Source organism: Sarcophilus harrisii, chromosome 2, assembly GCF_902635505.1.
Source record: "Sarcophilus harrisii chromosome 2, mSarHar1.11, whole genome shotgun sequence".
NCBI lineage: Eukaryota > Metazoa > Chordata > Mammalia > Dasyuromorphia > Dasyuridae > Sarcophilus > Sarcophilus harrisii.
This window is the reverse complement of record NC_045427.1, coordinates 494,652,695-494,674,930: the sequence shown is the minus strand read 5'-3', so window position 1 is coordinate 494,674,930 and position 22,236 is coordinate 494,652,695. Positions and strand designations below refer to the sequence as shown.

At 37.1% G+C, this 22,236-nt stretch overlaps 1 protein-coding gene across 1 annotated transcript in view; it reads right to left on the bottom strand.

The window, feature by feature from the left end:
- LOC100913554 (dehydrogenase/reductase SDR family member 2, mitochondrial) overlaps nt 1-4,740 on the bottom strand; it is a 54,783-nt gene extending 50,043 nt beyond the window's left edge. Inside the window, exon 1 of the mRNA XM_031955072.1 lies at nt 4,555-4,740. The gene's annotated coding sequence lies outside the window, so the exon portion shown is untranslated. The remainder of the gene's footprint in view (nt 1-4,554) is intronic.
- Nucleotides 4,741-22,236: the final 17,496 nt, after the last annotated feature.

Below are 22,236 nucleotides of genomic sequence, written 5' to 3'. Positions count from 1 at the left end.
GGAGAATTAGAATATAGAGAAGGCAGAGACAGACACATAAATAATACATCTCTCTACTGAGAAATCAACTAAAAGAGACTTACCACCTAGCTATGGCCTCAGGTCAGAAAAACTTTAGAAGAAGCAAATGATGATTTAATTCTTAAGTTTGTGGTTGAGATCTTCAGTAAAATAGAAAAACAAAACACAAAAAAGACTGATGACAGGAATTATTGGTAGTCAGAGAACAAATGATAGACTGAGGAAAGTACATCCTGTATAAACAGTTGAAAAATTGAACAATCTGTAAACAAATTAGCAAAAATTCATCAAGCAGACACTGCTAGGCAGGGGAGATACAAAGCTACTAGTGAAGCATTCCCTGCTCTTGAGCAGCTTACATTCTATTGAGGTGCCCCCCCACAATGTTTCAGGAAGTGATAGATAGGGAAGGATCCATGTTTAAATCATCAGCCTCATTCTACTAAGGCTTATTGATGCTCATGAGATTATATATGCCTTTTATTATTAGAATCTCTAGCTCATCTTTCTTGTTATCCATACTTCATAATTTTTATATTAATGTCTGAGACTGTGAGTTTTATTACTGTCTCCTTTCTTGGATTTTTGTCTCTTGAGAATATCTTTATGTCTCTGTTGCTATTCTTAGTGTCTTTTTTTTGCTCTTCATGGTGGTTGTCTGCTTGGTCTGCTTGGAGGTACTGATGTTTTAAGATGATGTCATCTTATTTGGAAAGATTGGAAAAACACTACTAAAGGTATTAAACTGGCTAGAAGCCACTGGTCTAAATATGTCAGATGAAAAATGCCAGTTCTGTAGATACTCTGATTCAGTCTGAGTTCTATAATACTTCAACAGGAGTCAATACCAACTTTGAAAAGATGGAAGCACTTCTCATCCTTCACATTTGAAGAATTCTTGGGAATAAAAGACTTTACTCAAATTCAGTGGTTACTGTTATTAATCTGTGGAAAGATTATGTCTTTATCATTAAGATTTTCAATGGTTTCATTCATGAGGAAACAGTTATCCCTTCCCATCACAGAAATTAGGGGCCCCGTGTCCACATAATCTAAAAAATCCATGTCAAAATTTTTGACCCTCCCTTCACCCCAGAGAAGAAGTCTAAATTTTTTTTCTTTTATGGGATGTTTATAGTAACTTATTGTAAAATTTTGGTTGATATTATACTACACTATACATATATTTTATCCATTTCTGAGTTACTAAGTCTGACCCTTGCATGTTATATGGAGCTTCTGCAAAACTCAAAAAATTCCCATTTAGTTTTTTATGCTGACCCATGATATAGCAAAACCACAAAATGGAAAGTTACAATGTGGAAGAGATAATTGTATTCTTGAGAAAAACTAAAAGCATGAGAGTAAAACAACAATAACCAAAAAAATTCCCAACTCACCATCATTTGGAAATTTTGGAATGAGAAACACAAGTAGGACTTTGAAGACTTGGTGGTCAGTACCTTCACAGATTCATCTAAGCCCTTTGAATTACATATTGATGCCAGTTTAGAGGGCATAAGAGCATTTATGCAAAGAGAATGGAAGCTGCCCAAAGCTTGCTGTATTTTCTAGTAAAAGTAAACTCATTATGTTAACTACAAATTGAAGTGCTGGGCTTTGAACATTACAAGTATATAGAGTTTGCTTCTGGTTTCAGATAGACAAAAATCTACTGACATATTCTGACAAGGGTCAAGTGGGATGCTCCCAGTTAGAAATAGGCAACTATAAATTCAGTAGCCAAGGAAGACCAACATGGGTATCCCACAATCCCCATTTTTTTATAATCCATGGAAATATCCTCAAAGGGAATGAAAGTAATTTATAATACCCAAGAAGTCAAGTTACTGACATAAAAAAATTCAACTGAGAATTTGGTACTTCTTCCATAAAGTCTTCCATCAAAGGACATAGACATGGTTTTGGACCATTCTTCCCTGCCCTAAGTATCCTTCAATGACTGTAATAAGAGCAGCTGAAAGATAAAGATTCATGAGAAGGAATACAGAACATAAAATGTAAGTAGGAGACCCTTTGGAACTCAATCTTTACTTCCCAGGGTGTTTCTTCTTGTGTCCCAGATATAAATCTGACATGCATTTAACTTTTATTCAATAATTAGGAATAGTTCTTTCTCAAATCCTCAAAACAGTTTGTTTCTCCTCAATATTTTAATCTAAAAAGCTAGTTTTTCCCCAAGATAAGAATAATACTCTTTTTTTACTGCCTTACTACTTACTTACTACTTAATACCTTACTTACTTACTTTAAATACACTACTGTTGGAAAAGTGAAGAAATTGAAGCTTATACACACTGAATTGAACCATAACTAATCCAACAAAAGCTACAAAAAGGCAGTTTTACTATACTACTCGAAACCCACTGCCCCATGGCAATGAAAGTATTGAAAGATGAAAATGGACATTAGGCCCTAGATAGAACTCTACAAGTGATAAGCAATTATTTTACTTCACAAAGATGGCAGAAGATGTATATAAAAAGTATAAGATCTGTGCCCAGTATGTCCAAAGGAAGATGCTTCTGTCTCTTACTACTAACCTGGAACCCATAAACATCTGTAAACCTTTCAAGCTTACATTCATAGATTTCTCATCTCTGAAAAGAAATAGGAAGATTATAAGCAACATCCTAGTTTTGAGAGATCACTGTACTTATTAATACACAGTTCTATCTAACAAGAAGCCAGTAGATTTTTCCAGTAGTCAGAGTGTTATGGGAGAATTATTGTACTACATATGATTTGCTGTCAAGATGCATTCTAATCAAGGTGGCCATTTGGAGAATATAATTGATTATTCTTAGCTATAAGGTCTCTGGCTGGCATCCTTATCATTACTCTTGCTACTTTCCTACTTTCTTAAAACCTGGCATTTTCAAGGGAATCTATAAGTTAGAAGTTACCAAATCCTGAAAGCAACTAAATCAGTGTGAGTTGATCCTCCATAGCAAATAATGAAAAGATTCTTTGATTTAGAACATTCAGGTGCAAAGTGATGGCAGAGAAAAATTGCCTTCAAAGAAATAGCTACAATTCCATACAGGATTCTTGGTTGTTGGGGGAATATCCTCATTACAAATAGGCTATGACCACATCCATAATGGAACAGCCTCAAGCAGTTCTCTTGAGGTTCACCAATGTCAACAGTTTTGTCAACTCAAAGCTATCATGGATTAGGAAGAGATAATATTGAAGATATTTCTTGAGAACTTAAGCACCTTTTAGCAGGACATCCTATGTCTGGTTATTTGAATGATCTGGACCATCTGGAAGTCAAGAAGAAAGGGTAGACCTGAGGCCAGAAACAACCATGTGAAATCCCCCAAGTCAATGAAGCTAAGGATTAACTTAAAGACTGTGATTCCCTAAGAGGTGGTAATACTAAGTTTGCCACACCTAGTACTTTCTTCTTTTTTTTTTAATTTTTTTGGGGGGATGCTAGTAGAAGACCTGGCTCTTGGCTCATGGGTCCTGATAGAAAGCCTGGTTCCTGGATCCTGGGTCCTGGTGGAAGCCCTGCTCTTGGGTTGTGATAGAAGGCCTGATTCCTGGGTCCTGGGTCCTGGGTTCTGGTGGAAGACCTGGCTCCTGGCTCCTGAGTCCTGATGGAAGGCCTGACTCCTGGATTCTGGGTCCTGGTGGAAGGCCTGCTTCTTGGGTCCTAGATCCTGGTACAAGGCCTGGCTCCTGAGTCCTGATCCTGATAGAAGGCCTAACTCCTGAGTCCTATTAGAAGGACTGGCTCCTAGCTCCTGGTAGAAAGCCTGCTCTTGGGTTTTGGTGGAAGGCCTAGATTCTGGGTACTGTGTCCTGGGTCCTGGTAGAAGGCCTCGTTCCTGGGTCCTGGGATCTAGTAGAAGACCCGGGGTCCTGCTTCCTGGCTCCTGGCTCCTGGTAGAAAGCCTGGATCCTGATCCTGATCGAAGACCTAGATCATGGGTACTAGTGGAAGGACTATTTCCTAGCTCCTGGGTCCCGGTAGAAAGCCTGCCTGGTTCCTGGTTCCTAGATCCTGACTCCTGGATCCTCAGTCCTGGTTCCTTGTGATGACCACGTATTTTAAAATCAACTAGAGTCAGGAATTCAGGTTAACGGAAAATCTTCGATCTTTATTCTTTTTGGAGGAGAAGGGGGATGGCGATAGCAACGTGAGCAGCCACAACAGGAACCCAGCCAGCAGTCTCTCCCCGCTTCTCTTCCTGCCTCTCTGCCTCCACCCACCAAAATCGTCCTATGTCATTTACTATACAACACATCAGGACTTGCACAAAAAGTGGGCGGGGGCCATTCTTTCTCCAAGCATATCTATTAATAGAGTATGGTCCAATTACTATTTAACCTCACGTGCTTGGGACCTTAGTGCATCAACTCAAGCTTCAGCCCATTACAGTTCCTGACTCCTAAGTTCTGTCTCCTGGTAGAAGACCTGAGGCCTGAGTCTAATGGAAAATCTGAGGCTTGGGTCCTAAGTCCTAGCTCCTGGGGAAAGGCCTGAGGTCTAGGTTCTACCTTTTAGTGGACCTCCTGGTTCAGTCTCCTGAAGTCTGGGTCCTGGCTCCTGGTGGAAGACCTATCTCCTGTCTCTTAGGTCATGACTCTTGACTTATGGTAAAAGGCCTGGCTCCTGGCTCCTTGATCTTATTTCCTGTTGGAAGGCCTAGACCCTGGATCCTAAAGAAAGGCCTCAGTTCTAGCTCCTGGTGGAAAGCTTGGGAACTAGATCCTGAGTCCTGGTGGAAAGCCCAAGGTCTAGGTCCTGGTACAAGGCCTGGGTTCCTACATACCTTGTGATTTCAATGTGGTGGCTTATACCTTAGAAACTAGACCAGTGAGTCAGCACTAAGGACTATAGAAGGAGACCACTAGGAAAACAAAGAAAGCATTAAGAGAGAATCAGTCAATCAATCAATAGTGCCAGGCTTTGCTAGGTGTTAAGGATGGTATGACAAGAAATGAAATAATCCTTGCTCTCAAGGAGTTTACATACTACCATGGGAAATAATATACTTAAATAAATATATACAGAATAAATACTACATAATTTGAGAGGGAGAGCCCTGGCATTTGGGAAGATCAGGAAAGTTTTAGAATAGCCAGAAACGTCATACTCTCACAGTATAGCTATACTGATGTGTCAGTGCTGGTGTTTCCCATTCAAGGTTCCCAACTACCTGGCCCAGGAGCCTTTACAGCAAGAAACAAGAAAAAAGAACTATCAGAGGCAGAGAAAAGAAGTCCCAAGGGTATGGCAATAGCTACTCCCTTAATTTTACTTGAAAAAATATTTATCTGTGGCCATTTGGAAACTAGATCAATGAGTCCAGTGGTATTTTTTAAGTGGTTATTCTATACCAGGCACTGTGTTAGGCAATGGGGAAATAAAAGCAATAAAATGAAAAAATCATTTCTCTAAAGGAGCTTACATTTAAATGGTGGAGATAACAAGTGTTGAGTATCCCAGTTTTGAATGCATGACACAAATAATACATTGTAACTTTAAAAAGTCAAATGGAATTTTGAGAAAAGCAGTTTGTACTGGCATTTTGAGGTGACAGCTAAAAATGTCTTGCTATGAAATGTAACCTTTATAGAGTCAGGAAGATTGTATTTATCTGTATCTATAAAGTTTTGTGAGGAATTTTTGAAGAAGACAGATAAAGAGAAAGTGATATAAAATTTCTTCCTTGTCAAAGTTATCATAAATGAGATATACAAATAAATCTTATAAAGGGAATTTTGTGAAAAGATTTTGAAGAACTTCCAAGTACAACATATTTTAAGAAAGACCATTTCTGGTGATTACTGAAGAGAAGACAAAGACAAATAATCTAGCTTTATTTTCTAAGAGATTGAATTTAACTTTTATCTTAAGTGGAAATACTAAGAAGATTCTTAAGAGACTTTAATTACTATCTGGAAAGAACTGAGTGGTTTAAGGCTGAGTTTCTAGACAAGTGAAGGGAAGTAATTTCCTATTATAGTGAGAGTTTAAAGTTTCTCTAGAAATTAACGTTCACATAGCCAAAATATTATAAATAGTTATATATACCTTTGTCTCATTATTTATTATAAATAAATTATATATAGTCATTTTAATTTTCATTTAACCATGGAAAAGAAGAATAATTACTACTCTGCAAAGAAGTTTCTCCAATTCACTAAATAACTAATTTTTAATGAACTAGAGTGGGAGCTTCAGCTAATCAATTAATTCATGAAAATGAGATTAAAATTTTATTAATGAGAAATAAATTATCCAAAAACACTCTTGAATTTCTTGAGGATAGGGGAAGATAAGTGTAAATAAGAGAATGAATCAAATATAGGGCTACAGGGTAGGTACGTGTAAGGTTGGTCAATGTAGTGACCTAATTGTTTAACCTACCTACACATGGGAAATCTTTTCAACCTGTTACAAACAGAATAAATTTAAGATAAATGTTATTCTCAATACTAAGATAGATGTTATTTCAATCAAAGTTGATTGCAACCCATGCATACCTTACCATATTGTTTTATGATCTTTTTCATAATCTCCCAAAAGTTTTCCAAAATGGGCTTTCCTCATTTTCTCTTGATTTCATGAGAATAGTTAGGTGATTCAGTGGATAGAGCCCTGTATCTTCCTGGAGTCAGGAAGACTTGAGTTCAAATCTAATCTCAAACTTACCAGCTGTGTGATCCTGGGCAAGTTTGCCTCAGTTTCCTCATCTGTAAAATTAACTGGAGAAGGAAATAGCAAGTCATTCCAGTATCTTTGTGGGAAAAAAAGGCAAATGGGATCACAGAGAATTAGACATGACTGAAAATGACAGAACAACAAACTAGTGACTACCCACTTGTCATTGCTCAAACTAGCATTATAGATCCAACTTCGACTTCCTATCATACAATTCATAAATAATAAACTTTACTCTTTCCTGTTCTTAGCTCTTCCTCACTGGCATATATTGCAACCTACCTACAATGAATTTCTCTATTTCCTTCTGTGTGATATTCATTTTTATTTCTTCCATGCCAAATCAGGAAGTGAATGTACCATTCATTTCCATGCAATGCCAGCCTTTGTCTTTCTGAAATAAGAGAGCTTTCTCCCTCCGCTGTTACCTCTGACCCTGCTTTGTCATAGAGCAGACAATTCAAAAATACTATTTTCAGGGCAACTTGGTACAGAGTATTCAGCTAAGATTCCATAGCAAATACATCTGGTTGTAGATGGCTCTGGTGCATTTCCTATTAGCCCTAGAGAGATTCCACCTAGGTCTCTACAGATACACAACATGGTTGGGAATTGGAAAAGTCCTTAGTTGGGGTTTAAGGTCCTATGGCCAGTATAGGCCCCTAGGGCAGATTATGTCAGTGGCATATTTGTCCCCAACTCTGAAGAAAAGGTCTGATGACAACTTTCTGAAGGGCCCAGAAATGACCAAAACTTTATTCACCATTCTAAGGCCAAACCTAAACCTTCATATGCCTCAGTTTCCTCAACTCTAAAATGGAGATTAATTGCACCTACTTCCCAGAATTGTTGTGAAAGTTAAATAAGATATTTGTAAAGCACTTAGCACAATATCTGGCATGTAGTAGATGCTTAATAAATACTTGTTCCCTTCCTTCCTCCTTTCTAGGAGAGCTAAACTATTACTGGTTTCAAAATAGTTCTATTGGAAATTGAAAGTATCCTCCTTTATATTGCTTCCTATTCCAGGTATCTAAGCTTTGATCCCCATTGGTGAGTTAACACCCTTCTAAGTCATGCCCTTCCTGGAAGACTTCCCATGCCTGGTCCTCTTGGAATACAGCCCTCTCAGTATCTGAACATGCTCATTCTCCCTGGAGTCCAATTCTCCCGGGCAAGGAAAAAAAACAGTTCCAGTAAGTCCAAGAATGATTATAATGTAATATATAGCAGGATGAACTTGAAGTCAGGAGATCCTGGCTCTATTCCTGCCTCAGATATTTGCTATGTGACCATGACACCAAGTGATTCAGCATCTCTGAGCCTCTTTATAAAATGAGGATAATAAGATTTATATCAGCTATCTGCCTCACAGGGTAATTGTGAGGCAAGTGTTTGACAAATCTTAACTATATCAAAGACAGAAATGGAAGGAGGAAAGAAGGAAGGAAGGAAGGAAGGAAGGAAGGAAGGAAGGAAGGAAGGAAGGAAGGAAGGAAGGAAGGAAGGAAGGAAGGAAGGAAGGAGGGAAGGAAGGAGGGAAGGAAGGAGGGAAGGAGGAGGAGGGAAGGAAGGAAAGGAGGGAAGGAAGGAAGGAAGAAGGAAGGAAGGAAGGAAGGAAGGAAGGAAGGAAGGAAGGAAGGAAGGAAGGAAGGAAGGAAGGAAGGAGGGAAGGAGGAAGAAGGAAGGAAAGGAGGGAAGAAGGGAAGGAAAGGAGGAAAGAAGGAAGGAAGGAAGGAAGGAAGGAAGGAAGGAAGGAAGGAAGGAAGGAAGGAAGGAAGGAAGGAAGGAAGGAAGGGGAAAGGAAGAGAGAAAATGTAGTAGCCCAGGTAAGTCCCTTTGATGCAGGCCTTTGAGAAGATTTTTCTAGACATTCAGGCCACTCTGTTCCCTCCCCAGGCTAGGAAAAACTCCCAAGAAACAAAAACACATTCATCCTACCAGGAAGTTCCATTACAGCATAAAGTCAACCTATAATCATTATATATAATTATAACTATGACATCTTAAGCCCCATAACCACTTAAAAATAATCCTGAGACCAGGATACATCTTGCCTAAGTACTAGGGATGGTTAATAAATTTTTTGTGGTTGATGAACTGATGGCATATGTTCCAGTGTTCTTCAGTAATTATAGTCAGGAACCTCTTAACCCAACTCTTTTCTCTGACAATTTCAGCCTATCCTCTCTGATCTTGCCCAGGTGAAATGATGCCAGGATTTTCTGTCAAGCTTTAATTCTTTTATTACAAACTTGGAAAGTCCTTGAGCTATTGATTTTAAAAATTATTGCAAAATTATAAAGCATCATCTTAAATCTTTGCAGGGTTATTAAGGGTTATTCCCTTCATATCTGTAACCTCGCAAATGGGGAGTCTAGACCCTTAGATTTTTGGTTCAAAGATTACATTTCAAGAGCCTATCTAAGATGTTGGCTTTTTTGTGGGGGGAAGTCTTGGCTGCCAAAATTAGTACTGCATTGATCAATTCAGATCCCACAAACCCCAAGGCAGAAGTGACCAAAGGAAGCATTGTACAATTAGTTCTCTGTTGGAGGTAAGTGGTTGCCATGGCTATTCTTTTATTGGAAGACTGGGACAGTGATGAGTAGGTCTCTTCACTTAGCACTATTAATTTGAAAGTGCCCATGGAAAGAAAATCATCTAAGATTCAATGAATCTGAGTTCAAATATCATATTTGATGTTGGCTAATTTACAACCTTGGACAAAAAAAAAAATCAAGAATCTGAAGGAAAATAATGAAAAAAGGGGAAAGGAAGAAGGAAGAGCCTAATCATTCCTAATAGCCACTCACGCAGGGGTCCTCAAACTACAGCTCCCCAGCTAAGCATGATTATCCCCCTCACCCAGGGCTATGAAGCCCACAAAACAAAGTTTTTGTTTTTACTATAGTCCAGCCCTCCAACATTCTGAGGGACAATGAACTGGCCCCCTATTTTAAAAGTTTGAGGACCCCTGCATAGTAAAGCAGACAGAACAATGAGCCCAGAGTCAAAAAGATTGAATGAATGTTTAAATGCTGCCTCAAATACTATGTTACCCTGAATAAGTCATTTACCTTCTGTTTGTCATAGTAAAATGGGCATAATATTAGTACCTACTTTCCAGAATGGTTGTAAATTATCAAATGAGATAATTGGTTAGGGGGGTGGGGTTGTGAGATTATACCCAGCACTATAGTATCTTTATTTTTCATAATAGCTTTTTATTTTTCCAAACGTAAAGATAGTTTTTTTCTTCCTTTTTTTTTTTTTTTTTTTTTTTTTTTTTGCTGAGGCAATTGAGATTAAGTGACTTGCCCAGGATCACACAGCTGAGAAATGTTAAGTGTCTGAAATCACATTTGAACTCAGGTCCTCCTGACTTCAGAGCTGGTGCTCTAGCTGCCTCTGTAAAGATAATTTTCAACATTCATCCTTGAAAAACATTGTGTTCCAAAATTTTCTCCCTTCCTTCTTTCCATCCCCTCCCCTAGACAGCATGTAATCCAATATAGGTTAAACATGTACAATTCTTCTAAATATATTTCCACATTTATGAGATAAATATAAAGTGCTTGGTGCCTAACACATAGTAAGCAACATAAATGTTATTGTATTCCAATTATTTAATTCAAAATATCAAATTATACTACAAAGCAGTAATAATCATCAAAGCGATTTTATACTCATAAAAAGAAATATTTAATATTTTAATTTTCTCCTGTAATGTGTGAAAGAATTTTTTACATTTTTTTTGAGTTCCAGATTCTCTTCCTTCCTTTTCACTAAGGGAGTGAGGCACATGGCAAAAAAAGGAAGGAAGGAAGGGAGGGAGGGAGGAGGGTAGGAAGGAGAGAGGGAGGGAGGGGGGAAAGGGAGGGAGAGGGAAGGGAAGAAGGGAAGGAGGAGGAAGGGAGGGAGGGGGAGAAGGAAGGAAGGGAGGGAAGGATGAAGAAAAAAATTTATCTGTTAGATTAGGTAGTCAACATACAGAAGCAAATAAATATAATAACATGTTGATTAATAAATCCAAATACCCCAGCTACTGGTAGAAAGAATCACTATTTGACAAAATGAGAAAATTGGAAAGCAGTCTGGCAAAAATTAAGTTTAGATCAATATCTCATGTGGCATATGCGTCATAATAAACTCCAAATTGATTCATGATCTAATAGATATAAGATCAGCTCATAAATAAATCAGAGAAAGTAGGGAAGAATAGACACCTTTCACAGGTATGGATAGGGGATGAGTTCTTGACCAAAAAAGAAGAACCCAACCGGTAATCTGGATAATTTTAATTACAAAATTAAAAAAGCTTTTATACAAGCAAAATCATTGCAATTAAAATTAGAAGAAAAACAGTTAACTGGGGAAAATGTTTGCAGGAAGTTTTTCTGATAAATGGCTGATATTCAAGATATATAGAGAATTGAATCAAATATATGAAAATAAAGAATCACTGATAAATAAATGGTCAAAGGATATGAACAGATAACTACTAAAAAGAAGAGCATTTTTAAATTTGCCCTATTTTTTTTAAATGGTCCAAATCACTAAGAGAAATGAAAATTAAAATGGCTCTGTGATTCCTCTCAAGCTCATCAGACTGACAAAGGGCAGAAAGAAAGATAGCAGCTTTTGAGGAAATGAGAAGACAACCACACTAATGCACTGTTGGTGGACCTCTGAATTGTCCAGTCATTTAGGAAAGCAATTTGGAACTATACTCAAAAAGTCACTTAAACAATGTACAGTTTTTGATCCAGAAATGCCACTAGCAGGCAAAAATAAGATCAAAGAAAGAAAACGGGTACTCCTATATACAAAAATTTTACAAACATTTTTTGTTGTAGTAAAGAGCTGGAAATTAAAGAGGTATCCATCAGTGGGGGTAAATGACTGAACAATTATGTTAAATGAATGTATGAAATATTGTTGCTCCACTAGAAATGATGAAATGGATAGAGAAACTTGTATGAATTTAGGAAGAGTGAGATGAGCAGAATCAGAATGTTTTATATGTAACATAAATTTCTCTGCAACATTGTAAAAGAAAGTCAATTTTGAAAGACTTAAGAAGTCTGATCAACACAGTGATCAATCATAACTCCAGAAGAGTCATGATGAACTGTGCTTTCCACCTCTTTTGAGAGAGCTGATATTTATGGGTATAGAAAAGACAATCTCACAGAAGTATCAAGACATTCTGGGGACAGATGGAGTATAGAGATGGCATAGTGGATAGAATGCTGGGTCTGGTCTCATCTTTCTGAGATCAAGTCCAGATGCACATTAGCTGGGTGACCCTGGGCAAGTCACTTAACTGTTTGCCTCAGTTTTCTTATCTATAAAATGATCTAGAGAAGGGAATGGCAATCTTCTCCAGTATCTTTCTCCAGTATCCAAGAAAACTTTAAATGATGACAGTCAAGAAGAGTCAGATATGATTGAAAATGACTGAACAGCAATAAAAGGGAGAGATAAATGGTGACATGTGTCAGGTAGATCAAAGCACCTCCACCATCACCTCTCCTCAGACCCTGGTACAGATAATATAGGACCTTGAGCCCCAAAAAAAGCCTCAAGAATAACAGTAACCCCCCAACCCACCAGCCCAGCTTCCAGCATGGCTCCAGCAGCCATCATCAAGGGGGAGCAACCCACTAACATCACCCACAGCACAAAGTCATTAATGGTCAGATGAGCCCAAGAGCCCTGAGAATAGCAGCTCACCTCTTCCCTAACTACTGCCTTGCTTCTAGGCTGTTAAATGCTTCACTATCAGAAATAAATACAGTTTTATAAATGGAAATGGCATTAAGGAAGAAACAAATACAGTTTTATAAATGGAAATGGAATTAAAGAAGATGTATTGCCATCTGTAACTCAAGAACCACCAGACTTTTCCATCTGATTGATAGATAAAACCTTCTACAAGTATTGTTTTTCTCTTGTAATATTAGGCCTGGTAGCCTTGAAACAACCAGGACAATTTCCTCTTAAGGGAGGCTGTAATTTATAGAATCTATGCATGGAAACCATCGTTACAAGATTAGACCTCATACTTTTGAGGCCCTCATGACAGTCTCTCCTTAGGGGAAGCTATAAGCTTATAGAAGATGCTTATTTTAAAATACTGAAAATATTTTTCAAAGGTTAGTACAACTGTGTTCCCCAAGTAATATTTTGTCCACCACCTGATTGTTTATCTCCCTGATATGCAAACTCCCAAAATAATACTATATCTACCACCAACTTGTTTTTTCTCCCTAATAACAACCTTCCAAATAATATTTTACTGTTACCCCTAATATCCAAATTTTCCAGCTTGGAGAGGCACCCAAAATCAGATATAAGGATCCCACCTTCAGCAAAGCACTTTGGAACAACCTTCCTCTCTATCAGGGACATTCCTCCCTGCTGGAATTCCCCTTCCTGCTGGAGCACTCCCTTCCTGTGAATGCTCCCAAATCTATATATTCCCTAACACATTCCTCCCCTTTTGTGAATTATATTATATTCTATATTAGCATATATGCCTGAGTATATTAGGTCCCCTTTTCCTCTCTCCTTCTTTCCCATTACTTGCAATAACATTTTTTATTGAACTGATTCCCCTGGTTTAACATATTATTGTCATCATCACCCAAACTCATTATGTGATTGTTTTCCCTGACATCTTTAGCTGGTTCATCTCTCATTCCTTAAACATAAACTGGATACCTAGATAAGGACTTGAGTTATTGATAGCCACATCTATACTGGGGAAGAATGACACTGTGAGCCCAATTGTAGAAAGTGAGGACCAAGGCCCTGCATCCTTCCAGGAGGGACTCCCTTATGCCAGAGGACTATCTCAAAAGAATTGTCACAGTGCAGTGACCAGAATCCCAAAAACCTTCCCTGCTAGAGCAGGAGCTCTTTGTGAGCTGGGAATGTTTTGCCCTTCTGTATGCTTAGTGCTTAGCACATGGAACTTAGTAAACACTTTACAATAAATGGTTTTTCATTCATTTTTTAAAAAGTTGTATGCAATAGATTTGCAGTTTAATATACAATTCTCTTTTTCTGTTTATGTATGAAAATGTTCATGTTTATTGATGTTTGTCAAGGTCAGAATAACTAAAAATAAAAACTTAATTGTCTTAAAATAGATGATTGCTAGAGAGTGAGACACCATCCTCTTCAGCCAACAATGGCAATTAAGTTATGAACTCGGCCTTTAGAGCAAGATGTTGATCAAACAGTATGGAAAAAAGGGACTCTCTTTGAAAACTTAGGTTTCTTTTCAACAAAGAATCTCTTCCCACACAGAAAGGAGGACTTTGGTACCTGGACTTTGATTCATGTCTCAGATAAGGGACTAAAGCAGAGAAAGATTAGAGATTACAAGAGGGTAATCTTTCATCAGTAATCAATCATTACTTAAAACAGGTTTTTCTCCCTCCTCACAAAAATACCTGCTCTACAAGCGTACTAAAGACAGAAAAGCCAGTGGATAAAAGGGTAAATGATGCACCTGGCCTGGGGTGGGAAATAATGGGGTGTGAGAGCCTGGAGAACTGCTCAATGTGAAATCTCTGGCTAAGACACCAGGTGGCACTCAAGCTTCTCCAGCACCCAGTTCCCCTTCAGTCCCTTTAGTAGGTGAGAACTAGTCAGTCTGGGTTCCCTGGAACTCAGCCTTCCTTTTAGTGCCTTCAAAAGCACAGATTCTGTCTTATTTCATCTAGCATATGCAATTAATTTAGGGCATAAAATATAAAGATTTCAACAGTTATTCATAATTTATCAAAATGGCTCATCTCCCATCTCTAGTATTCTTATTTCCTTCCCAATCCCTTTCATGATTCAATGGGAATACATATTTACCTTCATATGTGGATGAACTATTTATTAAATAAAATTGAAAACTACAAAGGGTATCCTTGAAAGAGATTCCAAATAAATGGTACCCCATAGAACTTTCTCCCATCCTCTTCTAAAACAAGTCTTATTGCTCTCATGAGGAAAGAGGGGGCATAGGGCCCTAAAAACTTGGTTGAAAAGCATTTCCAAGTGGATCTAACAAACGGGGAAAGGGAACCATTTCACCATGCAAAAGGAGACAATCCTGTATTCTGGCTTCTATAGGAACAGCCTTAAATACAGGTGAAATCTAGACTCCTTTGGAATCAGCAGGATGGACAATAGGGTTTTCTAAGACCATGGGGTAAAGAATGAGGAAATTTCAGGGAAAGAAAAGCTAAGCTGTTTCTAATAGGGATTACAATTTGTACTTCAATGATGCAACAGCTCAGGGTTACTTCTGTTTGCCATGGAATAACCCGTTTTGTAACATTGATGGTGTTGGAGCTATCTTTATGAAATTCCTAACCTCAAGAAGAGGAGGAGAAGCTCTCCAGCTTTGTTCCAGAGTTGGAGAGACTGTTATAAGGACCAAGTATTAAATGTACAATAGTCATGGGGTTCAGGAAGTCTGACCATAGTTGGGGGAAGGAGGAGACTGAAGATCAAAACTGATTCATCTATGGTTCCATCAACATGATAGCATTTATAGAGCACTTAATATGTGAGAGGTGCTTTATAAATATTACTCATTTGGAGCAGCTGGGAACTTTGCCCAAGGGGCTATCAAACTTTGATCCAGCAGTGTCTCTACTGGGTCTGTATCCCAAAGAGATCATAAAAAAGGAAAAAGGATCTACATGTGCAAAATCATTTGTGGCAGTCCCTTTTGTAGTGGCCAAAAAAACCCTGGAAACCAAGTAGATGCCCATCAGTTGGGAATTGCTAAATAAGTCATGGTATATAGATATAATGGAATATTTTTGTTCTATAAGAAACAATCAGCAGGATGATTTCTGAAAGGCCTGGAAAGACTTACATGAACTGATGCTAAGTGAAATGAGTATAATCAAGAGAACATTATACACAGCAACAACAAGATTATGTGATGATCAACTATGATAGACTTGGCTCATTTCAACAATGAGGCGATTTAGGCCAATTACAAAAACTTATAATGGAGAAAGTCGTTTGCACCCAGAGAGATGTCTTTGGGGACTGAATGTGGATCACAAAATAGTATTTTCACTTTTTTTGTTATTGTTGTTTATTTTTCTTTCAAATTGTTTTCCTCTTTGATCTGATTTTTTCTTATGCAGCATGATAAATGTGAAATACGTTTAGAAGAATTGCACATGTTGCTGGGAAAATTGGAAAATAGTGTGGCAGAACCAAAAAAAGGTCAAAATGTGTCCATGATTTAGACATAAAAGTAAATTATGAAAACAAGGAATAGTCTACCTCTCAGACCTATGGAGAAGGAAAGAATTTATGGTCAAAGAGAACATTATGAAATGCAAAATGTATAATTTTGATTATATTAAATTAAAAAGGGCTTGTACAAGCAAAACCAATACAGCCAAGATTATAAGGGAAGCAGAAAATGGGAGGAAATTTACAACTAAAAGTTCTGATAAAGGCCTCATTTCTAATTTTGACTCAAATTTATAATACAAGCCATTCTCCTACTGACAAATGGCCAAAGAATATAAACAGACAATATTCAGGTAAAGAAATTAAAAACATTTCTTGTCATGGAAAAAATGCTCTAAATCACTATTAGAGAAATGCAAAATAAGACAACTCTGAAGTACCACTACATACCTCTCAAATTGGCTAAAGATAATGATAAATGCTGAAAGGATATGTGAAAACTGGGACATTAATACATTGTTGGTGGAGTTGTGAACTGATCCAACCATTCTGGAGGAGCAATTTGGAATTATGCTCAAAGGGCTGTACATACCCTTTGATCCAGCAGTGTCTCTACTGGACTTGTATCTCAAAGAGATTTTCAAGAAGCAAAAGGGACCCACATGTGCAAAAATGTTTGTGGCAGCCTTTTAAACTCAGTGGCTGCCCATCAGTTCAAAAATAGCTGAATAAGCTATGATATATAACTGTTATGGAATATTATTGTTCTGTAAGAAATGACCAGCAGGATGAATACAGAGAGGCTTGAAGAGATTTACATGAACTGATGCTAAGTGAAATGAGCAGAACCAGGAGATCATTATACATGGCAACATGGAAAAATATGGAACAAGGTTTTGCAAGGATGAATATTAACTATCTCTGCATGTATTTTGAAAAATAAAAAGCTGTTATAAAAAATTCTAAACAAAACTAAACAAATATTACTCATTTGAGCCTCACAACCTTGAGAACTAGTTGCTGATATTATTCCTATTTTATTGTTAAGGAAACTGTAGCAAACAAAGATTGTGAATTGCCCATCACATAGGAAGCTGAATTTAAACTTGGACCTTTCTGAGTCCAGGTCCAGTTCTTGTATCTAAAGGGTCATCTAGGTCTGGGAATGTTCTCTAACTACTCAAAACTTTTTGGGTCAGTCCAGGAGGTTAGGGAAGAGTATACTGTAACAGAACCCATTTTATTATGATTTGTACCTTGAAGATGAAACAACCCAAAGGCACAGTATTCAAAAGTGGAGTGTATACAGGCTTAGCCAAATACAGCAATTAAGTGTGGGTTATTACTGAAACAAGAGAAAGATCAAGCCAACCAGAAAGAACTGATGATAGATGCTGAATACAGGTCTGCTGGGAGCCATTACACCAAAGCAACAGGGCAGTTGAGGATCAGAGATCAAGTCCAGCTCTTTGGGTAACATCCAGAAAGCATATCCAAAAAGGCCAAGTAATGTTTTACTACCACTGTGGATGAAATACATGTTTGATTTATTCAAAAAATAGATCTGATATGGGTTTGTCCCAAACTGCATTCCAGCAGAGCAGTATTGGAAAACAGTACAGAACCTATGCCAAAAAATTCCCCCTATGTTACCAAGCTCTTCAGGGTCCTTTCCACTGAGACTCATATATCGCTGTCATGGTGAGAAATTGAATTATCTTGTGCTAGGGAGAAAAAAAGAAACCAAATGACAATTATATTCCAATCATTTTATTAACAGTACCTGAAGCTATTGTTGAGTCATTTTAGTCATGTCTGTCATCTCATTTGGGATTTTCTTGAACAAAGAAACTGGAGTGATTATTTCCTTATGCAGTTTATTATACAGATGAGGAAATGGAGGCAAACAGGACAAAGTGACTTGCCCAGGGTCACATAGCTAGTCATTATCTGAGGCTAGATTTAAACTCAGGTTCTCCTGACTCTAGGGTCAGCTCTGTATCCATTGTGCCACCTACGCTGCCTACATGCCATCTTGCTGCCCTGAAGAACATAACTCTAAAATCTATATAGGAGTTGAACTTCATGTATAAGTAAGGAGGATGACCTAAATCTGATAACATCATAATGTATTTAGAGTTTCCCAGGGAGGTTGAGGATGCCATCTAAAAGGAACATTACTATACTGGATATTTGTCATGATAATTTTTTTTTAAGACAGGGTTCAAACCAAACAGGAAGAAGGGTTTTATTTGGGATCTATTTCCTAAAAATGACTCACATAAAAACAATAACATATGTATGTACGTGTATATATATAACGTAAATATGTAAAATTTATAAATAACATATTTAAAATTAAAAAGAAAAAAGTAGACACCATTTCACTGGTATGAATAAATCCAGCAAACAATTCTAGGGATCTAGCATTGATTAGTTACCAACTCTGATCTATTGAAAGTGGTGGCAAAGTGCAATGACTTCAGTTGTACTGGTTCTCTACTTGAAAATCCTAACAATCTGTGCTTGCAGAAACTTTAGGTGGATGGCGGCAAATGCTTCCTTGGAGCATCGAGGATTCAATCCATCCTTCACTTACTTCCCTAGTAATCCCAGAGATATTGAATTTTTGAGACTTGTATTTAAGGAATGAAAGATATATCTCACCTAAACTAATCTATTTATTTAGCACTATACTAATCAGACTCCCAAAAAACTATTTTAATGACCTAGAAAAAATAACAACAAAGTTCATATGGAAAAACAAAAGGTCAAGAATTTCAAGGGAATTAATGGAAAAAAAATCAAATGAAGGTGGCTTAGCTGTACCAGATCTAAAACTATATTATAGAGCAGCAGTTACCAAAACCATTTGGTATTGGCTAAGGAATAGATTAGTTGATCAGTGGAATAGGTTAGGTTCAAGTGATAAAACAGTCAACAAATATAGCAACCTAGTCTTTGACAAACCCAAAGACCCCAGCTTTTGGGATAAGAACTTACTGTTTGATAAAAATTGCTGGGAAAATTGGAAACTAATATGGCAGAAACTAGGCATTGATCCACACTTAACACCGTACACCAAGATAAGGTCAAAATGGGTTCATGACCTAGGCATAAAGAATAAAATTATTAATAAATTAGAGGAACACAGGATAGTTTACCTCTCAGACCTGTGGAAGGGGAAGGACTTTATGACCAAAGAAGAACTAGAGATCATTACTGATCACAAAATAGAAAATTTCGATTATACTAAACTGAAAAGTTTTTGTACAAACAAAACTAATGCAGACAAGATTAGAAGGGAAGCAATAAACTGGGAAAATATTTTTACAGTCAAAGGTTCTGATAAAGGCCTCATTTCCAAAATATATAGAGAATTAACTCTAATTTATAAAAAATCAAGCCATTCTCCAATTGAAAAATGGTCAAAGGATATGAACAAACAATTCTCAGATGAAGAAATTGAAACTATTTCTAGTCATATGAAAAGATGCTCCAAGACTTACACAAACTGATGCTGAGTGAAATGAGCAGGACCAGGAGATCATTATATACTTCAACAACAATACTATATGATGACCAGTTCTGATGGACCTGGCCATCCTCAGCAATGAGATCAACCAAATCATTTCCAATGGAGCAGTAATGAACTGAACCAGCTATGCCCAGAGAAAGAACTCTGGGTAATGACTAAAAACCATTACATTGAACTCCCAATCCCTATATTTATGCCCACCTGCATTTTGGATTTCCTTCACAAGCTAATTGTACAATATTTCAGAGTGATTCTTTTTGTACAGCAAAATAACGTTTTGGTCATGTATACTTATTGTGTATCTAATTTATATTTTAATATATTTAACATCTACTGGTCATCCTGCCATCTGGGGGAGGGGGTGGGGGGTAAGAGGTGAAAAATTGGAACAAGAGGTTTGGTCATTGTTAATGCTGTAAAGTTACCCATGCATATAACCTGTAAATAAAAGGCTATTAAATAAATTTTAAAAAAATAAAAAAGTAAAGATTAATGTCAAATGTAAAAGAAAGATATATCTCAGCAGGAAACAATACAATGTTTTATTGAAGGAATGGGATATAGATGTATCTAAGGGATAACATGAACAATTCATATCTACAATTTCCAACATTTTCAAAAATGATATGAAAAAAAACCCACTATTAGAGATGAAGGACCTCAGACCAACAGAAACTGTTGGACAACGACATCAGAAGAGAATTAGTTCCACCCTCATGATTTCTCACCTATGGTGATGGGAAAGGAAAAGACTGGGAAAGTCAAGATGTGTATAAATGATCAAACCATCATTACCAGAACTAAATTATACTGCATCTCTAATTTAAAATGCGGGGAGCCAGAACTTCTGAACCCTTTTGGGGTGTTATAGATTTCTTTAACAGCTTGATGAAGCTTATGAACTCCTTTTCAAAATAATGTTTTTAAATGTCTAAAATAAAATACAAAGGATTACAAAGAAAAACAAAGGTTGGTGAAAATTAAAATATCACTTTTTTCCATCCAAATTCATAGACTCCCCCTGAACTCTATCCAGAGACCATCCCCTCCCCTTAAGAGTTCTTGATCTAGACTGTTTCTAAGTAGCCAGTGATTCTTAATATTGTTAATTCACGACAATTACTCTAAGATATATATTACTGAAAAAGATAAGGACATGGGTCTCATCTTTCCAGCAGGATTATACCAATTAGATCTCATGTCACCCCTGCCCTGAGATTTCTGAGACTCTGACACTTTTTAGCAGTTTACGGAGAAAGTATTTAGAATTGTGAGCTACTTAAAAGCATTGGGTTTTTTGGATGATCTTATTGTATTTGGGGAGATACTGGAAGAATGTAAGAAAAGATGACTGCAAGAATCAGATTGATGAAAACTTGCTAGCCTAAAACTGGCAACTGACAAGCACTACTTCTGGGGAGCTTTGCCAAGTATGTGGATTACTTATGATAGCTGACATTTATTTGGTTCTTCAAATTTGCAAAGCACTTCATAATTAGTTCATTTGATCCTCACAACAAAGTTGGGAGGTAGGTGCTTTAAATATCCTCATTTTACAGATTAGGAAAGTGAGGCAAAATGGCTAATAAGTAGTGTCCAAAGCAGGATTTGAGTTTAGGTAGTCCTGAATCCAGGTCCAGCACTCCATCCCTTATGCCACCTGATTTATGGAAAACAGCAATTTTGATTTCCGAGGGAAATAAAACAAAGGTGACAGCCTTACTTTATCCTTTTTCCAGCTTGCTCTTGAATTGTATGACAGGAAGGAGGTATTATGGGTGCTGGATGAGGAAATCCTCATCCATATTCTTTGTAATTTTAGCAAATCCTTGAGATGTTTTGAAGGGGATTTGTATTCCTAACTCAAGGCAATGATAGGAGTTCCAAAAGAAAGTTTGTACTCTAACTTAGATAAGAATTTAAATTAATAACCCTAAGAAGCAGATAGGAGTTCAAAAGTTAGGCTTTAAAATAATGAAGGGAGTTAACAAGGAATTGTTAAAGTTTTTGCAGAAACAAAATCATGATTAGAATGAGAAGAGAAGCAGTAACTGGAAAAAAATATTTACATCAAATATCTAATAAAAATCTGATATCACATACACACACACACACACACACACACCCCTAATACATAAACCAAATACAAAAACATAAAACTAACAGTTGTTCCCCAATGGGAAGTGGTCAAAGAACATGAACGCAAATTCTCAAAAGAATTGTAAGCTATCACCAATCATAAGAGATTGCTCCAAATCACTAATAATCAGAAACTGTCCATCAAAACAATATCATACACAGCAAATTGACAAAGATGACAAAAGTTGTAAATAGTCAGTTTTGGAAGGTTTGAAACATATCAGATGCATTAATATACAATTGATGGAGCTGTAAATTGGTCTTACTCTTCTGGAAGGAAATTTGGAATTATGCTAAGAAACTGAGTTAGGACTCATTGACCCAGAGATTCCACTGCAAGGTATATATCCCATGAAGATCAAAGATAGAAAGCTTCATTTATATAAAAATATTTATAGAACCATTTTTGTAGGGATAAATAACACATAAGAAACATGTGGAACCATGAAAAATACAAAGCAAGGCCTATACATGAGGAACACATGATTAGGGCACATAAGTGAAAGAATATCCATAGGTGACGCTATCAGCTGCTCTTGGAAAAGGTCCTGAGATCCTTTCTTCCCCCTCCCTTTTGGAAAGGTGTTGGAGCGTTCAAGGAGGACTA